This window comes from Hypanus sabinus, chromosome 24, assembly GCF_030144855.1.
Source record: "Hypanus sabinus isolate sHypSab1 chromosome 24, sHypSab1.hap1, whole genome shotgun sequence".
Lineage (NCBI taxonomy): Eukaryota > Metazoa > Chordata > Chondrichthyes > Myliobatiformes > Dasyatidae > Hypanus > Hypanus sabinus.
Genome location: NC_082729.1, coordinates 6,882,295 through 6,906,452, shown reverse-complemented (window position 1 = coordinate 6,906,452; position 24,158 = coordinate 6,882,295). Strand labels below are relative to the sequence as shown.

Sequence of the window (24,158 nt, the reverse complement as noted above, 5' to 3'; positions counted from 1 at the left end):
AGGAGAACATGAAATAACAAAATAGAAGAGTTCTTCAAGTGAGCTCATTGGTTGTGAGAACATCTCAGTGGATGAGTGTATTTACGTTGTTCAACAGCCTGATGGTTGAGGGGCAGTCACTGTTCTTGAACCCGGTGGTGCGAGTCCCGAGGCTCTTGTACCTTCTATCTGATGGCAGCAGTGAGAAAAGAGTGAGGATGGTGGTGAGGATCTCTGATGATGGATGTGGTTTCCTACGACAGCGTTTCATGTCGAGGTGCTCTGTGGTTGGAAGGGCTTTACCTGTAATGTACTAGGCTGAATCTACAACCTTTTATAGGATTTTCCACTCAACGGCACCGGTGTTTCCATCCCAGACCATAATCTAGCCAGTCAACACATTTCCACTACATATTTATAGAAGTTTTGTCAAGATTTTTGATATCAAGCCGAATGTCCTCAGACACTTAACCATGGACACATTGAATGCGATGTGGCAGGGAGTTCAGAAGCCTAAAGGCCTGAGGAAAGAAACTTTTTCCCATCCTGATCGTTCTTCTCTTTATCTCCTGCCTGATGGTAGAAAATCAAAGAGAATGTTGGATGGATGTGTGGCCCTGCATACACAACGCACCTGGTAAATGTCCCCAATGGATGGTGAAGGTCTCTCTATAATTCTCTCAGTTGTTCCCATGGTCCTTTGTCAGGTCTTCCAATCTGAAGCTTGACTGCTCCCATAGCAGATCGTGTTGCAACTTGTCATGACAGTCTCAGTAGTGTCCCTGTAAAGTTCAGTTAAGATGGTGGTTTGATGGTCTATTTCGTTGTTGCTCAGTCGTTTAGTCGAATCCATAGGATCCATAGAGATTTCATGGCAAGGTGTGGGAGTAGACTGCCAGGCTTTTTTTTCTGCACAGATCCTGCTGCTGCCCAGATTGGGACCCGGCCGGCTTTGAACTCAGCACCATCTGCCTTGAAGTCCAGTGTTAATGCCACTACACCACCAGCTGGTCCATTTTACATCCCTCTTAATATTTCTGCTGATGCTTACAGCTAATGTGATTATCAAAGCTCAAGAATCAAAACAGATGGATTCAAAAATTCAAAGTACTTTTATTATCAACAACCGCATTCATTATACAACCTTGAGATTTGTCCGCTTACAGGCAGCCACAAAGCAAGAAACCTGAAAGAACCCAAATTAAAGACCACCACCTAATGCACAGAGAAAGGTAAAAAAAAATCTTGCAAACAAGCAACAGCATTCAGAACCAAATCAAGTCCATGGACCTGGAGCTGCCGGAGTAGGTGATTACGTCAGTCTTGATTCATCACACGGAAGGGCAAATTGCCGTGAAGCTCGCGCACATGGAAGCGCGTTAGCAGTCTGACCACCTCAGCGCTGCGGAGACAGGAGTGAACATCGTGTAAGAGTGAACGGAATCGACCTGACCCTTGCCTCCAGTCCCGATGCCTTGCCTTTTCCGTCTTGCTGGGCCAGTGTTTAAATCGGGATTGAACAAGAGAGTGAATGTGTGATTGATGACAGTCAAGAATGGTCAAGCATGGGAGAGTTCAGGTGTACTCCTGCTACTGTTATTTTCCAGTGTTCTTAGCCTGCCACCCAGGTAGAAGTCAAACGTAAATGAGGAGGACAATCCAATAAGTTACTGACATACCAAAAGGGACTTGCTGTCCGTTACGCCACTGGCATTTAGGGAAGCAATGAAGGTCCTCCATCTCTGGCAGTGTTCAGGGCTTCCTTCATCATGTCAGTAGCTTCCTCTCGGTTTTCACTATTGTCAGTCCCATCTGGAGACTCAGCCATACCATCGTACTCAGATGTTGAAGGATTCTTCATTGCTGTTTCTGTAACAATTTTTTTTACCTGAACCCTCAAACTTGGAGGACCGGTGGACCCCTCTTAGTCTGACCTCTGTCCTTTGACCTGTTTGGCATGGGTGACCCTACCAAGAGCCAAAACACAAGGCCCTGACTTTAGCCCACGTATCTCTCTGGGTCACTGAGGCACGTAAGCCTCCAAACCCTATGACAAGGTTGTGAAGCAGCTCAGAATAATCTCTGTTCAAATTTAGATTACGATTCACAATCATTTACTGCACGTACATTGAGACACACAGTGAAAGGCACCATTTGTGTTCGCAACCAACACACCCATGACTGTGCTAGGGGCAGCCCACAACTGTCGCCGTACATTTTGGTGCCAATGTTGCATGCCCACAGTGCTTGGCAGGACAAGGCAAACAACAACAATAACAACTGAACTAATCAACAACAAAAGAAGCCCCTTTGCCACCCGGCCCCTCACTCAGACAGACAGGCTTCTATCTCCAGGGCAGGACACCCCTGGGTCTCCAGTCTTTGGCTCGGGATATGCAGATTCACAGACATCGGGCCTCCAATATCCAGTCCCTGGCCTGGACTTGTACACCCAAACTCTGGGCCTCTACCTCTGGATTTGCTGACTTCAGTCTCTGTCTTTTCAGGCTTTCTGCCTCTGGACTCACTGGCTTTGGTCTTTGACCTTTTGGGAGCTCTGAACTTCAGCCTTCAGCTTTGCTCTCCTGTCTTTGCTAACCTCCGGGTATCGTCCCCAGGATTCGCTAATAACAGGCTTGACTTTCAGGCCTCGACCCCAAGGTTCGTCGATCACAACTTTGACCTTCACGCTTTGACGCTGTAAATGGACAGACTGCGGGAGGCAAGCCTTCAATAGAGGCGAGGTGTTGGAGGCTCAGCTGTCGAGTCCCTTCCTCCGAGACAAGAGGCTGTTGTCTCAGGTCCCTGTTCTGAGAATTATCTTGATTCTTCTTGACAGAGACACAAAATAACATCTTGCCCCATAGTTGCTGGAGGCACTATGTCCTCGCTGAAATAAAGAACTGTCTGAATATTTGCTTGAGCAGGGAGTATTCCTGAGGGGGATTTTCAGCTGCTTGGCACGTCATTACAGAGCTCGGTGTATTTCTCTGCAAATTACCACATGTACTTCCACCTTGAACCTCTGGAAAAGCTGTTGGGAAACTGCAAACTGAGGCCATTCATCCCTTTGTTAATCTAAGTCAGTACACATTGCATATGGGTGATGGAAAACCTAACGCTATCGCCTTCAAACCTTCAGAGGGTGACAGGGTAGCAAGGCGTTTAGTACGACACTTTACATCGCCAGTGATCGCTGATTGGGATTCCTCCCTGCCGCTGTCTATAAGGAGTTCATACGCTCTCCCGTGGCCAAGACAGTTTCGTCTGGCTAGTCCGATTTCCTCAAAGACGTGCAGGTTAGGGATAGGGATAGTTAGGTTGTGGGCATGCATTGTTGACACCAGAAGTGTAGCAACACTTGTGGGCTGCCCCTGCACAATCCTCACTGATTTGATTTGACACCAACAACGGACTTCACTGTATGTTTGAAGTTTCGATGCACATTTGACAAATAAAGCTAATTTCTCTAATCTTTAATCTCTCTAAGTAATTTTGCTTAATGATAGATATATTGCGGAAATACTGAGCATATACTGTGTGTATATATATGTGTGTGTATACACATATGCATATGTCATAAACTTTTTTTTTGCTGTAACAGTATCATGCAATTCATAAAATTATTACAATACTGTGCAAAAGTCTTAGGCCTAGCTATATATATGTGCCTGAGACATTTGCAGGTTATTGTGGTAATTTTATGTATTGCACTGTACTGTTGCTGCAAAACATAATGAATTTCATGACAAACAAGAGGAAATCTGCAGGTGCTGGAAATCCAAGCGACGCACAGAAAATGCTGGTGGAACTCAGCTGGCCAGGCAGCATCCGTGGAAAAGAGTACAGTCGACATTTCGGGCTGAGACCCTGCTGAAGGGTCTTGGCTCGAAACATCAAATTTCATGACATATGTGACTGATGATGAACCTGATTCTGATAGGGGTCTCTATTGTGGACTGAGAGTGGGGAGGGGGCGGGGAGATGGGGATCATGGTTGGGAAAAGGGGAAGGGCAGGGAAAGGAGTGGGAAGCACCAGAGAGACATTCTGTAATGATTAATAAACCGATTGTCTAGAATCAAATGACCTTGCCGTGTGTGTGTGTGTGTACCCCGCCCCGGCACTCCTTCACTGTCACCTGTCCCACACCCCTCCCATGGCGCCCCACCCTCACCATTCCCAATGTCCTTTGCTTCTGCCAGATTCACAAACTCTGCTCCACATTGGCAGATAAAGTACTGTACACCCTAGCCATATATACTGTATATGCCTAAGACTATTGCACAATACCGTATAGGTAAATATCTTTATTTATTATTGAGATACAATACGGAATAGGCCCTTCTGACCCGATGAACGTTGGCATCCAGCAACCCCCGATTTAACCCTAGCCCAATCACAGGACAATTTATACTTATTTAGAGAAACAGGGTGAACAGGCCCTTCCAGCCCACCAAGCTACGACACCCTACAAGCTAGCTACTTAACCCTGCCTTAATCACGAGACAATTTACAAATGACCAATTAACCCAATCAACCGGCACGTCTTTTGGCTGTGGGAGGAAACCAGAGCAGCCGGGAAGAAACCTACACGGCCACGGAGGGAGAGGGGGGGAGTGTAGAAACTCCTGACAGGAAGCGGTGGGAATTGAACCCTGGTTGCTGGTACTGTGAAGCGTTGTGCTAACCACTACACTACTGTGCCACCCCCACATATATTCACACACAGTAAATATATAAAATTATTTACTTTGCAAAAATACACATTCTGTCTTTGCTCTTAAATTTGCGGCCTTGAGCGGTGAGTGGATTGGCACTCCAGTCAGACAATGGACCAGGAATACTGGGATGGATATCACATTGACTCTCTTCTGACTGAGCACACAACGGCTTTGTCAGCCCAGCTCTGATCCCATCGGTGCGTTTTTTTTAAAATCCATGCTGTTCGACGGTTTAATTTGGCAATACAGAGGCTAGTCTTTTATGAAGTCTGTTGAATGAAGATTGCAGCAATGAGTAGCAGAAAAATACCACTGAATTGCCAAATAAAACTGTCATCCGCAGCCAGCTGGGTCACTGAAAGATAAGCAGACAGGTGGTAAGGCTGTTGTTGCCTGCTGCCTTTATCTTGCAGACACTGAGAAGAAAGATCAGGCAGGAGTGGCAACCCCACTGGCCACGCAAAAGATGTTTCTGGAACTTCAGTGATTACATCTCATTCGGAGTTTGAGGAGAAATGGTATGGCACCAAACACACTCACAAATTTCTGCAGATATACTGTGGAGAGCATTCTAACTGGCTGCCGTCTGGTACGTGTTTGGGGGGGCGGGGATTGGTGGCTATTGCACAGGACCGAAGTCAGCTGCAAAGAGTTGTCCCTCAGTCAGCTCCATCGTTGGCACCTGCCTCCGAAGTAGCCAGGACATTTTCAAGGAGCGATGCCTCAGGAAGGCAGCACCCATTGTTATAAGCCCCCACCACCCAGGTCAAGCCCTCTTCTCATTACCACCATCAGGGAGGAGGTACAGGAGCCTGAAGACCCCTCTTCTCATTACTACCATCAGGGAGGAGGTACAGGAGCCTGAAGACCCCTCTTCTCATTACTACCATCAGGGAGGAGGTACAGGAGCCTGAAGACCCCTCTTCTCATTACTACCATCAGGGAGGAGGTACAGGAGCCTGAAGACCCCTCTTCTCATTGCTACCATCAGGGAGGAGGTACAGGATCCCGAAGACCCCTCATTACTACCATCAGGGAGGAGGTACAGGAGTCTGAAGGCACACACTCAATGATTCAGGAACAGCTTCTTCCCTTCTGCCGTCCCATTTCTGATTGGACATTGGATGCATGAACACTACCTCACTACTTCAATTTTTATTTTTGCACTATTTATTTAGCTATTTTTTATACGTATGTACTGTAATTTACAGTTTTCTTTCTATTATCATTTATTGCATTGTGCTGCTGCCACAAAGACAACGAACTTCACGTCATGTGCCGACGATATTAAACCTGATTCTGATTCCGGGATGAAAGAGGCAGACATTTTAAACAGAAGCTCATCTGCAAGTGATCTATTCAAAGTAGTAACGAGCCCTGATTGGTTGGCGCTGCCGTCAGCCGCTCCCCACCCCCGTCAGAGCCATTTCTGGGACTCCGAGTCCAGGCGATCTGGCATGTCGTCCTGAAACGTTTACCATCTGTTCTGGAGAGGCTGCACTGGGTGATGGAGGATGGTGTCCAGACCCTCACAAACAAAGAGCTCGTCTCAGTTTTGTTTGCACAGGCAGCTGTGAGCGTCCGATGTTTAAAAGGGGATCATTGACAAGGACCGGCTATTGTAAACCGCTTTGAGATACAACATCTCTGGCTGAAAGATTTTCAATAATTCAAGCATATGCTTTAAATATCAGGCCAGTCGTAAACCCTGCGGTTTTATGGACTCCAAATGGTCTTTTCCGATTGGAAAAATTAACAACATTTTTAGTTACAATTTGAAAAAAAAGGACAACAAATATTTAAGGGAAAAGGGCATTAAAACATCTTCTGGATCAGAAATGCTTGAGCAATGATTGTTTCAATATGTTGCTCACAAGCTAATTGAATGTTAAGAGATTTAAAGGCAGTTACAAGCTAGGCAAGCCGAGATACTCTTCTCTAAACAGTGATTAATTTAGCTGCAGGCTTCTTATGCTCAGTGGCCACTTTATTAGGTACTCCTGTCCGCCTGATCGTTAATGCAAATATCTAATCAACCAATCATGGGGCAGCAACTCAATGCTTAAAAGCATGCAGACGTGGTCAAGAGGTTCAGTTGTTATTCAGACCAAACATCAGAATGGGGAAGAAATGTGATCGAAGTGACTTTGACCACGGACTGATAGTTGGTGCCAGATGGGGTGATTTGAGTATCTCAGAATCCGCTGACCTCCTGAGATTTTCACATACAACAGTCTCTAGAGCTTACTGAGAATGGCGTGATGAACTAAAAAAGTCCAGTGAGTGGCAGTTCTGTGGGAAAAAATACCCTTGTTAATGAGAAAGCAGCACACGCAAAATGTTGGAGGAACTCAGCAGGCCAAGCAGCAGCTGTGGGGGAAAAAAGTACAGTCAATGTTCCGGGCCGAGTCCCTTGTTTGTTAATGAGCGAAGTCAGAAGAGAATGGCCATACTGGTTGAAGCTGACAGGAAAGTGATAGTTACTCAAATAGCCATGCAGCACAACAGTGGTTCGCCAGAAGAGCATCCCTGAATGCACAACACTTTGAACCTCGCAGTAAAAGATAATGAACATACAATACACTCAGTGCCCATTTTAATAGATACAGGAGGTACCTAATAAAGTGGTCACAGAGCATATATCTTTCTCAGAATGCACTACCTGAAATCATGCAGGGATCCTCTTAATGTCCGTCCCCTCATTGAGTCAGTCTAGGACTGTAAGCGTGCAGCGTGGCACAATAGTCAGTACTGATGCCTCACAGGCCCAGCGATGTTTAAATTCCATTCATTATTAAAGTAAATTTATTATCAAAATGCATATACATCACTATAATCAACCCTGAGGCTCACTTTCTTGTGGGCATTCACAGCAAATCCAAAGAAACACAATAGAATCAGTGAAAAGCCAAACCCAACAAAGGCAGACCAGTGTGCAAAAGACAACATTATGCAAATAGAAAAAAAAAAGGAAGAAAAATAAGCAATAAATATTGAGAACACCAGTTGTAGAACCCTTAGAAGTAAGTTCATAGGTTGTGGAATCAGTTCATTGTGGAGTTGAGTGAAGTTATCCTCCCTGCTTCAAGAGCCTGATGGTTGAGGGTTAATAACTGTATCTGAACTTGATGGTGTGGGACTTAAGACTCCTTTACGTTTTTCTTGATGGTAGCAGCGAGAAGGGAGCATGATCTGGATGGTGGGGGTCCCTGTTGCTGAACACTGTGACCTCTCTGCGTTCAACCAAAGGCATCATTGTTCGTCTTTTATGTTTTTCTTCTGATCGTAGGACACTGCTGTCGATGCTGCTGCCCAGTGCTCGCTCGATGGGAGTGCATTTGTCAGCAGCTGCGCTCTGTGATATCAGGAACCGCTGCATGCTTTCTCTTGCAGAAACATGGCTCCAGGAGAACACCCCATGCTCCGTCAATCTGCAGATCTTTTTAATTATATATTTTGTAATGGAATGTTTTTCTGCCAGGATATTTATATATGCTATATTTTATTATCAGAAGTATACTTATGTCACCATATACAACCTTGAGATTTGTTTTCCTGTGGACATGCTCAGCAAATCTATAGAATAGTAACTATAACAGGATCAGTGAAAGATCAACCAGAGTGCACAAGGCAACAAACTGTGCAAGTGCAGATGTAAATAAATAGCAGTAAATAACGAGAACATGAGTTAAAAGAGTTCTAAAGTGAAATCTATGGTTGTGGGAACATCTCAATGGATGGGCAAGTGTGTGTAGTTATCCCCCTTTGTTCAGGAGCCTGATGGCTGAGGGGTAGTAACTGTTCTTGAACCTGGTGGTGTGAGTCCTGAGGCTCTTGTACCTTCAGAATCAGGTTTATCATCACTCACGTATATCGTGAATTTTGTATTTTTTTGTGTGGCTGTACAGTGAAATGCATAAAATTACTCCAGCACTGTGCCAAAGTCTTAGGCACCACAGCTATGTATATGAGACTAAGACTTTTGTACAGTCTTGAATGTAGAATCAAAATTAGGCCATTCAGCTCACTAGGTTCTGGTCTGTCATTTCATCATGGATAATATGATTTTTAACCTCCTTTTCTCACCTCTTCCTGTAATCCTTAACCTCTTTACCAAGCATGAACCTATCAATCTCTGCATTAAATACTCTCAATTACCTGCCCTCCATAGTATTCAGTGGCAACATATATTCACCACCATCTGGTTGAAGAAATTTTGCCTCATCTCAGTAGTTCTGCCCTTGGCTCTCTGAGTCACCTTCTGATGGAAATGTCTTCTGCACATCGATTCTGTCTAGGCTCTTCAATCCTCAATGAGATCCCCCTTCATCCTTCTGAATTCCAGTGAGTACAGGCCCTGAGGCATCAAATGCTCGTTGTGTGTTAACCCTTCAATTAGTCTAAAAGACTATAAGATATAGGAGCAGAATTAGACTATTTGGCCCATCGAGCCTGTTCCACCATTTCATCATGGCTGATCCATTTTCCCTCATGCCTTCTCCCCCATATCCTTTCATTCTCTGACTAATCAAGAATCTATAAACCTCTGTCTTAAATATATCCAATGAATTGCCCTCCACAGTCACCTGTGGCAACAAATTCCACAGTTTCACCACTCGCTGGTTGAAGAAATTCCTCCTCTGTTCTAAAGGGACACCTCTCTATATTCTGAGGCTGTGTCCTTTGTGCTTCAGGCTCCCTCACCACAGGAAACATCCTCTCCACATAAGACCATAAGACAAAGGAGCAGAAGTCGGCCATTCGGCCCATCACGTCTGCTCCGCCATTTCATCACGAGCTGATCCAATCTCCCCTTTAGTCCCTTTCCCCCGCCTTCTCACCATAACCTTTGATGCCCTGACTACTCGGATACCTATCAATCTCTGCCTTAAATACACCCAATGACTTGGCCTCCACTGTTGCCCATGGCAACAAATTCCATAGATTCACCACCCTCTGGCTAAATTTTTTTTTTCCGCATCTCTGTTCTGAATGGGCGCCCTGCAATCCTCAAGTCATGTCCTCTCATACTAGACTCCCCCACCATGGGAAACAACTTTGCCACATCCATGCCTTTCAACATTCGAAATGTTTCTATGAGGTCCCCCCTCATTCTTCTAAACTCCAACGAGTACAGTCCAAGAGCGATCAAATGTTCCTCATATGTTAACCCTCTCATTCCCAGAATCATTCTAGTGAACCTTCTCTGAACCCTCTCCAATGACAGCACATCCTTTCTTAAATAAGGAGCTCAAAACTGCACACGGTATTCCAAGTGAGGTCTTACCAGTGCCTTATAGAGCCTCAACATCACATCCCTGCTCCTATACGCTATTTCTCTACCAACATTGCATTCATCTTCTTCACCACCGACTCTACCTGGAGGTTAACCTTAAGGGTATCCTGCACGAGGACTCCCAAGATCCATTGCATCTCAGAACTTTGAATTCTCTCCCCATTTAAATAATAGTCTACGTACATGATGCTGGAAGAACTCAGCAGGCCAGGCAGCAACCATGAGAAAAGAGTAGCCAACGTTTCGGGCCGAGACCCGTAATCAGGAATGGGGGGTAAGAGAGGGCCGAAGCCCAGTAATAGAGATAGGGGAGGGGGAAGGGCTAGAGGCACCAGGTTGAAAACCAATCAGAGGAAGGATAAAGGGGGGAGGGGAGGGGATAAGCTTGAAAGAACTGTCGAGATAAAGAAGCAGAAAGTTGAAAGGGGAGAGAGGCACAGAGGTGGACCTGGGATAGGGGAAGGGGGAGGGTGAGGGAATTACTGGAAATTGGAGAATTCAATATTCATACCACCCGGCTGGAGGCTACCCAGATGGTAGATGAGGTGTTGCTCCTCCAACCTGAGTTTGGCCTCATCATGGCAGTAGAGGAGGCCATGTATGGACATATCTAGATGGGAATGAGAGGCAGAGTTGAAGTGGGTGGTAACCGGGAGATCCTGTCTATTGTGACAGACGGAGTGGAGGTGCTTGACGAAGCGGTCTCCCAACCTGCAGTCGGGTCTCGCCGATGTAGAGGAGGCCGCACCGGGAGCACTGGATGCAATAGACGACTCCAGCAGACTCGCAGGTGAAGTGTTGCCTCAACTGGAAGGACTGTCTGGGGCCCGGAATGGTGGGAAGGGGGGAGGTGTGGGGACAGGTGTAGCATTTGCGCTTACAGGGATAAGTGCCGGGTGAGAGTTCTGTGAGGAGGGACGTGTGGACCAGGTAGTCGCAGAGGGAACGATCCCTGCGAAAAGCTGAGAGGGGTAGGGAGGGAAAGATGTGCTTGGTGGTGGGGTCCTGTTGAAGGTGGCAGAAGTTGCAGAGGATGATATGCTGGATCCGGAGGCTGGTGGGGTGGTAGGAGATGACAAGGGGAAACCCATCCCTGTTGTGGTGATGGGAGGATGGGTTAAGGGCTGAAGTGTGGGAGGTGGAGGAGATGTGGGTGAGGGCACCTTTGATGATGCCAGAAGGGAAACCACGATCCTGAAAGAAAGAGGACATTTGAGAAGTCCTGGAATGGAGAGCCTCATCCTGGGAGCAGATGCGGCAGAGACGGAGGAACTGGGAATAGGGAATGGCATTTTTGCATTGGGCAGGGTGGGAAGAGGCATAGTCAAGATAGTTATGGGAGTCAGTGGGTTTGTAGAAGATGTCAGTGGATAGTCTGTCTTCGGAGATGCAGACCGAGAGATCAAGAAAGGAGAGAGACGTGCCCGAGATGGACCAAGTGAACTTAAGGGCTGAGTGAAAGTTAGAGGCAAAGTTGATGAAATTGACGAGTTCAGCATGGGTGCAGGAAGCAGCGCCAATGTAGCGGAGGAAAAGTTGGGGAGTGGTGCCAGAATAGATTTGGAGCATAGACCGTTCCACAAAATCCACAAAGAGGCAGGCATAGCTGGGGCCCATGCGAGTGCTCATGGCTACGCCCTTGATCTGGAGAAAGTGGGAAGAACCAAAGGAGAAGTTATTGAGAGTTAGAACAAGCTCCACCAACTGGAGAAGTGTGGTGGTGCTGGGGGACTGGTGGGGTCTGTTATCCAAAAAGTGGCTGCCTTGATGTGGGATGGAGGTGTATAAGGATTGAACATCCATGGTAAAAATGAAGCGGTCAGGGCCGGGGAATTGGAAGTTATTGAAGAGGTGAAGGGCATGGGATGTATCCTGGATGTAGGTGAGGAGAGTCTGAACTATGGGGGATAAAATGGAGTCCTGGTGGTATGAACATTGAATGCCCCAATTTCCAGTAATACCCTCCCCCTCCCCCTTCCCCTATCCTAGGTCCTTCTCTGTCTCTCTCCCCTTTCAACTTTCTGCTCCTTTATCTCTACAGTTCTTTCATGCTTATCCCCAACCCCCTTTATCTTTCCTCTGATTGGTTTTCCACCTGGCGCCTCTAGCCCTTCTCCCTCCCCATCTCTATTACTGGGCTTCGCCCCTCTCTTCTCCCCCATTCCTGATGAAGGGTCATGACCCGAAACGTTGGTTACTCTTTTCTCACGGATGCTGCCTGACCTGCTGAGTTCTTCCAGCGTTGTGTACATATTCTTTGATCCACAGCATCTGCAGTTGTATTTTTGTGTTTAAATAATAGTCTGCCTGTTTACTTCTTCTACCAAAGTGCATGACCGTACACTTTCTGACATTGTAATTCATTTGCCACTTCTTTGCCCATTCCCCCAATCTATCCAAGTCTCTCTGCAGACTCTCTGTTTCCTCAGCACTACCAGCCCCTCCACCTATCTTTGTATCATCAGCAAATTTAGTCACAAAGCCATCTATTCCATAATCCAAATCGTTGATACACAACGTAAAAAGAAGCAGCCCCAACACGGAACCCTGTGGAACACCACTGGTAACCGGCAGCCAGCCAGAATGGGATCCCTTTATTCCCACTCTCTGTTTCCTGCCAATCAGCCAATGCTCTATCCATGTATGTAACTTTCCCATAATTCCATGGGCTCTTATCTTGTTTAGCAGCCTCATGTGCGCCACCTTGTCAAAGGCCTTCTGAAAATTCAAATACACAACATCCACTGCATCTCCCCTGTCTAGCCTACTTGTAATTTTCTCAAAAAATTGCACTAGGTTTGTCAGACAGGATTTTCCTTTAAGGAAACCATTCTGAGTTCTGCCTATCTTGTCATATGCCTTCAGGTTCTCTGTACCCTCATCCTTGACAATCCAACAACTTCCCAATCACCGAAGTCAAGCTAACAGGTCTATAATTCCCTTTTTGCTTCCTTGCCCCCTTCTTAAATAGTGGAGTGACATTTGCAATCTTCCAGTCCTCCGGAACCATGCCAGAATCTATCAACTTTTGAAAGATCATTGCTAATGCCTCTGCAATCTCCACAACTACTTCCTTCAGAACACGAGGGTGCATTCCATCTGGTCTGGGAGATTTATCTACCCTTAGACTATCCAGCTTCCTGAGTACTTTCTCTGTTGTAATTGTGACCGTGCACACTTCTCTTCCCTGACACCCTTGAATATCCAGTATATTGCTGATGTCTTCCTCAGTGAAGACTGATGCAAAATACTCATTCTGTTCCTCTGCCATCTCCTTATCTCTCATTACAATTTTTCCAGCATCATTTTCTATCGGTCCTATATCTACTCTCACCTGACTTTTACTCTTTATATATTTGAAAAATCTTTTAGTATCTTCTTTGATATTATTTGCTAGCTTCCTTTCATAGTTCATCTTTTCCCTCTTAATGACCTTCTTAGCTTCTAAAAACTTCCCAATCCTCTGTCTTCCCACTAATTTTTGCTTCCTTGTATGCCCTCTCCTTTGCTTTTACTTTGGCTTTGACTTCTCTTGTCAGCCACGGTTGCATCCTTTTTCCATTCGAAAATTTCTTCTTCTTTGGAATATATCTCTCCTGCACCTTTCTCACTTCTCAAATAAACTCCAGCCACTGCTGCTCTGCCATCCTTCCCGCTAGTGTCCCTCTCCAGTCAACTTTGGCCAGTTCCTCTCTCATGCCACTGTAATTTCCTTTACTCCACTGAAATACCAACACATCGGATTTTGGCTTCTCTTTCTCAGATTTCACAATGAACTCAATCATGTTGTGATCACTGCCTCCTAAGGGCTCCTTCACTTCCATCTCTCTAATCACCTCTGGATCATTACACAATACCCAATCCAGTATAGCTGATCCCCTAGTGGGCTCAACAACAAGCTATTCTAAAAATCTACTCTGTTGCGGCCTTTCAACATTTGATAGTTTTCAACTAGGTCACCTCTCATTCTTCTGGAGAGTAGAGGCCCAGAGCTGCCGAACACTTCTCATATGCTAAGCCTTTCAATCCTGGAATTATTTCTGGGATAATTCTCATATACCCATGCTCGATCATCTCCCCTTAGAAGTGGAACTCACAGTTCTCACAATATCACTAATGTTGTCACAGTTCTGATGCCAACATGGCAGGCCCACTACTTGCTAACCCTAATTAGTGTGTCTTTGGAATGTGAGAGGGAACTGGTTTAACCTGTTGGAAATCCGACGAGGTCACGGGGAGAATGCACAAACTACCGACAGAGAACAGCAGGAATTCAACCCCGATCGATCACTGGTGCTGTAAGCTAACTGCTACACTAGCACACAGTCCCTCCTTGAGTGACAAATACAACATCAAGTTACTTAGACCAGATGTTAGTTCGGGCTCTGATCTGTTCCATCATACAAGAAGAAAAAGTCTTACAGCGCATTTATGAGGACAAGCTGGGAAGTTATCCCTGGTGGCCTGGGTCCAATATTCACCCCTCACCTGCACTGATGATTCAAAGAGTCAAAGTACATTTATTATCAAAGTATGTCAGAATCGGAATTAAGATGTTTGACCACATGTTGGTCATGCTGGAGGAAATATCATTTATTTATTTATTCATTCATTCATCCATTTATCTAACTATCTATCTATGTTATCTCTCTATCTATCTATCTATCTATCTATCTATCTATCTATCTATCTATCTATCTATCTATCTATCTGTCTATCTATCTGTCTATCCATCTCTACCTATATATCTGTTTGTCTATCTATCCACTTGTCTATCTATCTCTCTACTTATCTATCTTTCTCACTCTCTCTATCTATCTATTTATTCATCTATTGCTCTGTCTGTTTCTTTGTTTATTTATTTGTATTTATACAGTTTATCTTCTTTTACATATTGGTTGTTTGTCAGTCTCTGCTTGTGTGTAGTTTTTTCATTTATCCTATTGTATTTTTTGGTTCTATGGTGAATGCCTGCAAGAAAATGAATCTCATGGTTGTATATGGTGACATATTCGTGTACTTTGTAATAAATTTACTTTGGACTTTGAACAGCATCTCTGGGAGGAAAGGGATTGTTGATGTTTCAGACTGAAGCGCTGTTTATAGACAATAGACAATAGACAATAGGTGCAGAAGTAGACCATTCGGCCCTTCGAGCCTGCACCGCCATTCTGAGATCATGGCTGATCAATTCCTATCAATACCCGGTTCCTGCCTTGCCCCCATATCCCTTGATTCCCCTATCCATAAGATACCTATTTAGCTCCTTCTTGAAAGCATCCAGAGAATTGGCCTCCACTACCTTCTGAGGCAGTGCATTCCAGACCCCCACAACTCTCTGGGAGAAGAAGTTTTTCCTTAACTCTGTCCTATATGACCAACCCCTTATTCTCAAACCATGCCCTCTGGTACTGGACTCTCCCAGCATCTGGAACATATTTCCTGCCTCTATCTTGTCCAATCTCTTAATAATCTTATATGTTTCAATCAGATCCCCTCTCAATCTCCTTAATTCCAGTGTGTACAAGCCCAGTCTCTCTAACCTCTCTGCAGTCCAGACGTCCCAGGAATTAACCTCGTGAATCTACGCTGCACTTCCTCTACAGCTAGGATGTCCTTCCTTAACCCTGCAGACCAAAACTATGCACAATACTCCAGGTGTGGTCTCACCAGGGCTCTGTACAAATGCAAGAGGATTTCCTTGCTCTTGTACTCAATTCCCTTTGTAATAAAGGTCAACATTCCATTAGTCTTCTTCACTGCCTGCTGCACTTGCTCATACACCTTCAGTGACTGATGAACAAGGACTCCTAGATCTCTTTGTATTTCTCCCTTACCTAACTCTACACCGTTCAGATAATAATCTTCCTTCCTGTTCTTACTCCCAAAGTGGATAACGTCACACTTATTCACATTAAACGTCATCTGCCAAGTATCTGCCCACTCACCCAGCCTATCCAAGTCACCCTGAATTCCCCTAACATCCTCATCACATGTCACACTGTCACCCAGCTTAGTATCATCAGCAAATTTGCTGATGTTATTTTCTATGCCTTCATCCAAATCGTTAACATAAATGGTAAACAGCTGTGGTCCCAATACCGAGCCCTGTGGCTCCCCACTAGTCACCACCTGCCATTCCGAGAAACACCCATTCACCGCTACCCTTTGCTTTCTATCTGCCAACCAGTTTTCTATCCATGTCAATGCCTTCCCCCCGATGCCCTGAGCTTTGATTTTACCCACCAATCTTCTATGTGGGACCTTATCAAATGCCTTCTGAAAATCGAGGTACTCTACATCCACTGGATCTCCCCCGTCCTGGTTACATCCTCAAAAAACTCCAACAGATTAGTCAAGCATGATTTACCCTTGGTAAATCCATGCTGGCTCGGCCCAATCCTATCACTGCTATCTAGATATGCCACTATTTCATCCTTAATAATGGACTCTAGCAACTTCCCCACCACCGATGTCAGGCTGACAGGTCGATAGTTCTCTGTTTTCTCCCTCCCTCCTTTCTTAAAAAGTGGGATAACATTAGCCATTCTCCAATCCTCAGGAACTGATCCTGAATCTAAGGAACATTGGAAAATGATTACCAATGCATCCGCAATTTCCAGGGCCACCTCCTTTAGTACCCTAGGGTGCAGACCATCTGGACCTGGGGATTTGTCAGCCTTCAGTCCCATCAGTCTCCTCATCACCGTTTCCTTCCGAATGTCAATCTGTTTCATTTCCTCTGTTACCCTATGTCCTTGGCCCATCCAAACATCTGGGAGATTGCTCGTGTCTTCCTTAGTGAAAACAGATCTAAAGTACTCATTAAATTCTTCTGCCATTTCTCTGTTTCCTATAACAATTTCACCCAATGCATTCTTCAAGGGCCCAACATTGTTCTTAACTATTTTCTTTCTCTTCACATATCTAAAAAAGCTTTTGCTATCTTCCTTTATATTCCTGGCTAGCTTGCGTTCGTACCTCATTTTTTCTCCCCGTATTGCCTTTTTAGTTAAGTTCTGTTGTTCCTTAAAAACTTCCCAATCATCTATCCTCCCACTCACCTTAGCTCTGTCATATTTCCTTTATTTTAATGCTATGCAGTTTCTGACTTCCTTTGTCATTATGACTGAATGAAGAATATTTATTAACTTTGAGATACAACAAGGTTTGAGGCTCTTCTGGACCAGTGAGTCCATGTCACCCAATTAACCAATATACCTTTGAATGTGGAAGGAAACCGGAGCACCCAGAAGAAACCCACGTGGCCAACAGGGAGAATGCACCAACTCCTTACAGGCAGCGAGTACTTATGGAGAAAGTGTAGTGCAGGTTGACAAATAAGATGCCAGGGCCATAATAAGACAGACTGTGAGATCAAAGGCACAAGAAGTTCTGTAGGTGCTGGAAAACACAGAGAAGAGTGCTGGAGGAACTCAGCAGGCCGGGCAGCATCTATGGTGGGGGGTAAACCTGATGAAGGGTCTGGCCTGAGTGGTCAACTTCTTGTACCTCTTTAGAGATGCTGCCAGATCTACTGAGTTCCTCGAGCATTGTGAGGTCAAAGGCATCTTTATTGCATAAGGAGTCAAGAGTCTTCCTCAGTAAAGTTGTTAACTCCAACAACTTCCAGTTTGAGCTCTCATTACCCTTCAGGGATACGGTCTGTTATGAGCCGCTCTCGGTCAATCCCAAGGAAGAGTCAAACTAATGCCGATGAGCCATGCAAAGCAAATGCTTACTTGGTTGGTTTGTTATCCAATGAGTCAGAAAGTGGTATTCCCAGAGATGTCATCGGCCAAATCTCATTATCCTTCTCTTCACCTTCAACCAGCTATCTCAGTCCTGTGAGCTGAAATTATCACAGCCTAGGAACCTGGAATAAATGGGAACATAGTATGACAGTAAAAATAGAAAGTGTGCTTTTAATAAATGCATTTGATCATCTTTTGACATTCCAAAACACTTAGACCATAAGATAAAGGAGCAAAATTAGGCCATTTGAACCTTTGAGTATGCTCCGCCATTTCATCATGGCTAATCCTTTTTCCCTCTCAGCCCCAATCTCCTGCCTTCTTCCCGTATCCCTTCATGCCCTGACTAATCAAAAATCTATCAACCTCTGCCTTAAACACTCCCATTGACTTGGCCTCCACAGCCTCCTGTGGCAACAAATTCCACTGATTCACCAATCTCTGTGGTGAATCCTCCCCATCTCCATTCTAAAAGGACACCCCTTGTTCAGGTTGTGTCCTCTGGTTCTGGACTTCCCCACAATAGGAACCACCCTCTTCGCATTCTCTCTACCGAGGCCTTTTTCAACATCCAATAGGTTTCAATGAGGTCACCCCCCCCCCCCCCATGTTCCCTCCATGCGTGTGTGCACACGCAGACACGTTTTTCAACCAGTGCACAAAGGAAATTAATGTGTGCACAAAAGGTTAGTTACCTGAAGTAATGTGGTAATTAATAATTATACTTAATGAAAATAATCTTTTAGCTAAATGTTTCTGTTAACTAGTTAGTCGGTTTTTCAAACACCACAACGCACGTCACTAATTTATGTCACCTCACCTTTCCTGTTCTGGTTTGTCCAGTTACATCACAGCGGCAGCCATCTTTGGCGGACAGTTTTCATATCGTAAAGTTTACAAAGATCTGTTTCAGGTCCTGCAGGGAGCTTACTAAGTTTTTTTTTGGAAAAAATATTGATTCACTAGGTCGAATTCAAAAGAAGCGAAGGGGGTGAAGTGCAAAAGAACTGCAAGTTTGTTTAAAGTTTTGCTAAGCCAACAACATGAAGAAAACGCCACAGTAGATACAAGCTTGCTTTTGACTTTCATAAATAGTCTTGGTGTTCACTTAGAAGAAAGGTTTCCTGAAGATGAGACACAAAAATGGTCAGCTTTTGCTTTCTCCGCCATTGCAAATTGTGAACAAGTTAATGCCTGTCTAAAATATCATGATTTTCTAGCTGAAAATACTGTAATAGTTAGACAGTTTAATGATTTCAAATTTTCCGTGCAAGAAAAAATTAAATCCAAACTGATTTCCAACTTGGCTCAAATGGTGGCATTTGTACTTCAAAATGAACAGTTTTGCGACCTTGCACAGTTGATGGACGTTGGGGGAACCTTTCCTGCATCTAGTGCGGACTGTGAGTGAGGCTTTAGCCTAATGAATCAACTCAAAAACGAGCTGAGAAACCGTTTAGGTGAATGTCATTTGGATATGTTAATCAAAAGCTATCAATTGGATGGAAGTTCTATTAGTCTAGATAGAGTTTACTAAGAATGGGTAAATGCCAAAGGCAGGGGAGAGAAAAAGTAACTGAGTGACTTAAATATGTATGTTATTTTGTTGTTATTCTGTGCAGTTTTATGTCAAATATTTTGTAAACCTACATAAACTGTGCCATGTGTGCATTCAGTGCGCACATACTTTTGTCACAGGAAAAGAACTTGCACAACATAAGATTTTTGTGCGCACTGACTACTAAAAATTAGAGGGAACATTGGTCATCCCTCATTCTTCTGAATTCTAGTGAATACAGGCCCAGAGCCATCAAACACTCCTCATATGACAGGCTATTCAATCCTGAAGTTATTTCTGTGAACCTCCTTTGAGCTCTTCCAGTCTCAGTCCAGCCTTTCTAAGGGGCCAAAACTGCTGACAAGGCTCCAGCTGAGGCCTCACCAGTGCCTTATAAAGCCTCAGCATTACATTATTGCTAATATATTCTAACCCTCTTGAAATGGATGCCAATTCTTCAATGTTCAATGCTCTAAAACAGCGAGTGTTTGCAACACCACAGGTTGGACAGAGTCTGAGGAAAGAGAAACAAACTTGTTGTTTAGGGCAGCAATGAAGGTCCTCCATCTCTGGTGGTGTTCAGGGCTTCCTTCATCGTGTAAGTAGCTTCCTCTGGGATTTCATTACCGTCAGTCATGCAGGTCCCAGGTGGAGACTCAGGAATACCGTCGCATTCAGATGTGAAAGGGTTCTTCATTGCTGTTTCTGTAACAATTTTTTCAGGGTTGTTAGCCCTGAGCTGAACCCCCGAACCTGAAGGACCGGTGGACCACTCTTAGTCTGACCTCTACCCTTTGACCTGTTTGGTATGGGTGACCCTACCAAGAGCCAAAGCATGAAGCCCTGACTCCAGCCAGCATAGCTCTCTGGATTACTGAGGCACGCAAGCCTCCGAACCACAACAAAAGTTGTGGTCACCTTGTAGAACACAATGTGCAGAAAGAAAAAGAGGCCATGTAAGCAATAGAAGTAAGCAAGTGACATTCAGAACTGAAGTTCACGAAAGTGAGTCCACAGACACGAAGCCAGCCGTCACTGCAGCCGGTTCGGGAGTCCGTTAATTGCAAGCTGCAGCTTTAGTTCAGCACAGAGATGAGAAAACCTCGCAGAGCAGTGAGCTGTACACCAGCCCATCCCTCGCCTCCGGCCCTGACACCCTGACCTTCTCCATTTGGAACTTACACAGGAATCCAGGCTGTGGGTGTTAAAATGGGACCTCAGGAAGTTACTTACAGAAATCTGCAAGGACAACATAATTCCTGGAGTTGGATTAAGCAGAAGTGTCTTCACTTCACTTCTTCTAAATCTTGGCATTTTCCATCTCAGAGGACTCTGATGGCATGTTGTCAAGCTTATTCAAGGTAGAGGTTATAGACTTATAGAGTCAAACAGTGAGGAACCAGGCTCTTTGGCCGAACTCATACATAACAACCTGGATCTCTATCCAAGCTAATCCCAATTGGCCCATATTCTTCTAAACCATTTTTTTGTTTCCCGAATACATGCCCAAATATTGTTTAAACATTGCAATTGCATTGCTTATTCCATGTATCCACCACCTTCAGCTCCTTTTTAAACGTTGCCCCTTTTTGGTCAAATTCCTAAAATAATCTCTGCTTAGAGTCTTATAGGCAGCCATTAGAGATATTAGCATAGCTGTGGATGCACATAGGCATGTAATAGTTAAAACACAAAAATACAACTGCAGATGCTGTGGATCAAAGAATAGGTACTCAGCGCTGGAAGAACTCAGCAGGCCAGGCAGCATCCGTGAGAAAAGAGTAGCCAATGTTTATTCTTTATCTTTATCTCTACAGTTCTTTCATGCCTATCCCCTCCCCCTCCTCCCTTTATCTTTCCTCTGATTGGTTCTCTACCTGGCGCCTCTAGGCCCTACCCCCTCCCCTATCTCTATTACTGGGCTTCGGCCCTCTCTTATCCCCCATTCCTGATGACGGGTCTCGGCCTGAAACGTTGGCTACTCTTTTCTCACGGATGCTGCCTGGCCTGCTGTGTTCTTCCAGTGTTGTTTACGTATTCATATAATAGTTAATTAGGAAGCGGTTCCAAAGGGCATTTTTGTTGCCCTTAAAGGGCATTTAAGGTTTGGCCTTTCCTGGATCAAAATTATTTTTGTCCAGGTGGGCATATTTTGGGGTTATGGTATATGGCAAATACTAACTTCAACAGCAGCTAGTCTTCAGATCTAAATGTGGACTGTAGATTGAATTTAAAATTCATCTTGGAACAATTCATCCGGAGCTGCAGACTGGGGTTGATTTCACACCAGCAAACATTCCATTTGACTTCAGGAGCCTTAAAAATAAATTCATTTTGGGTGTCTGGAGTGTGGGTGCGAAGAAGTAGGTGTTTGAAAACTATATGTAATTCAAAGAAAGCATTGTAACCATAGAGATGTCCGAGGGAAAAGTCTGGAGCTGGAGCCCCTGAGGCAGTCCTATATTGAGTTCAACGCTGACTGGCAACTCCTGCAATGCTGCTGGTGTCAAAGTGTATCGACCTCTGCCGTTCCTTTGGTTTCATCGGATGTGTGGATACTGGGAGCTTGCTGCATGGGCAACAGCTGGCTTTCCACAATGTTCTGCCTGGTTTGTGTATCTAGACAGCTAGGATGCAACATCCATGGTCGAACATATAAAATTCTAAAAGGATTGGACAGGCTAGATACAGGAAGATGGTTTCTGATGTTGGGGAATTCCAGAACGAGGGGTCACAGTTTAAGGATAAAGGGGAAGCCCTTTAGGACCGAGATGAGGAAAAACTTCTTCACAAAGAGAATGGTGAATCTGTGGAATTCTCTGCTACAAAAAACAGTTGAGGTCGATTCATTGGCTATATTTAAGAGGAAGTTAGATATGGCCCTTGTGGCTAAAGGCGTCGGGGGTATGGAGAGAAAGCAGGTACAGGGTTCTGAGTTGGATGATCATCCATGATCATACTGAATGGTGGTGCAGGCTTGAAGGGCTGAATGGCCTACTCCTGAACCTATTTTCTGCATTTCTATGTTTCAATGACCTTGAATGATGGAGGCCCAGGGGATTGGAGGAAAGTATGGGGGTGGGGTTGATGTTGGAGGTAAGTTGTTTACACAGAGTGGTAGGGGCAGCCAGAGGTGGTATTGGAGACAGGTTCATTGGAGAAGGAAATCCCAATGACTTCAAAAACAGCCTAGCTGCAAGAAGTGTTGACATAAAAACTGCGGAAACACACCTTGAAGGTTCAGAGCCCTGACTGATGGCTTTAGTGAGTTTGTTCCGGCCTTGTGCATCTGATCAGACGAGAGAGGGCTGCTGCACGTTTTTCCTGTCCACCTGCAGCTCCCAATCTTGAATTCGCTCCAAAAGAGGCAAAACAAAAACAAATTATGGAAAAAGTTGAGAATAGAAGTCAGAATCAAGCTTATTATCACATACATTGGAGCAATGAAAAGCTTCCTTGCAACAGCATCTCAGGCACATCGCAGTAGATATACAACACTCGCCAGAAAAGCACAATTTATATGTAAATTATATACAATTCTTACAAGACAATTAGAATGAAAAATATAATTTGGAGATATAACATGGCAACAGGCTTTTCTGGAGATCGTCAGCCTGGGAAGGCATTCCATCTAAGAGAGGGAAAACTCTGATTTCAAGCCTCCGCTGCCTTGTGGCCATACCCACTCATGGGAGAGGCTTCGGGAGTAAACCCTGAGGACAAATCCGGAGCCGGGGTCCCCAAGGCAGTCCGACGTTGTCTTCAACCTCGCTCTGGCAACTCCTGCGACAACACTGGTGCCAAGCTGTATGGGTCCTAATGCCCTTCCCTTGGACAACATCGGTGGCGTGGAGAGGGGGGACTTGCTGCATGGGCAACGGCTGGTCTTCCATACAACCTTGTCCAGGCCTGTGCCCTGGAGAGGACTTCCCAGGCGCAGATCTCATGAGACTAATTGATGCCATACAGGCCCTTCTGGCCCAATGCAGATGTGATACCCAATTACACCCATATAACTGCAAAACATGAAACTAATCGAAGGTAAAACACAGGAAGACTGGAAGAATATGTCTTAGTTTTGTTTTACTTTAAGCAAGGCAAGCAAATATGACGTGGTGTTGTAACGGTGTGTGCCAGTCACCTACTTTTACATATACTGTAACCTGTAATGAATTATTTAAGGAAACAAGGAATATCTAATTAAACAAAATATTTACAATATTACTCAAATGTTACTGATATATTAAATACACAAAAAGAGAGAATGTACAAACCCCTAGAATGAGGGACGAGCCGATGTTTGGATGACTCCAACACTGGGCTGGATGGATTGAAACGGTAAGATGGTTGGATTGGAGGCAGAGGTTGGTCTGGCTCTGCTCGCTGCCCTGCAATGTTTGATCTGGTCTCCGCTGCACTTGGGCCGAAGCTGGGGTCCTGCTCCAGCTGCTCCAGGCTTCATGTCTGCGGGCTCTACGACGTTTTGCTCCACTGTGTGATGAACTGAGGCTGTGGGCCTGCTCCAAGCTTCCGTGTCTGCGGGCTCCATGACGCCTTGCTCTGCTGTGTGATGAACTGAGGCCCTGGGCCTGCTCCAGGCTTCTTGTCTGCGGGCTCCATGACGCCTTGCTCTGCCATGTGATGAACTGAGGCCCTGGGCCTGCTCCAGGCTTCATGTCTGCGGGCTCCATGACGTCTTGCTCTGCCGTGTGATGAACTGAGGCCCTGGGCCTGCTCCAGGCTTCGTGTCTGCGGGCTCCATGACGTCTTGCTCTGCCGTGTGATGAACTGAGGCCCTGGGCCTGCTCCAGGCTTCGTGTCTGTGGGCTCCATGACGTCTTGCTCTGC

At 45.1% G+C, this 24,158-nt stretch overlaps 1 long non-coding RNA gene across 1 annotated transcript; it reads right to left on the bottom strand.

Moving 5' to 3' along the window:
- Positions 1 to 1,275: 1,275 nt before the first annotated feature.
- On the bottom strand, positions 1,276 to 22,635 carry LOC132380430 (uncharacterized). The gene is made up of 3 exons (XR_009507765.1): positions 22,542 to 22,635; positions 17,741 to 17,874; positions 1,276 to 1,381 (listed from the first exon to the last, which is right to left on the bottom strand). It is a non-coding gene; the product is annotated as an uncharacterized LOC132380430 (long non-coding RNA).
- Positions 22,636 to 24,158: the final 1,523 nt, after the last annotated feature.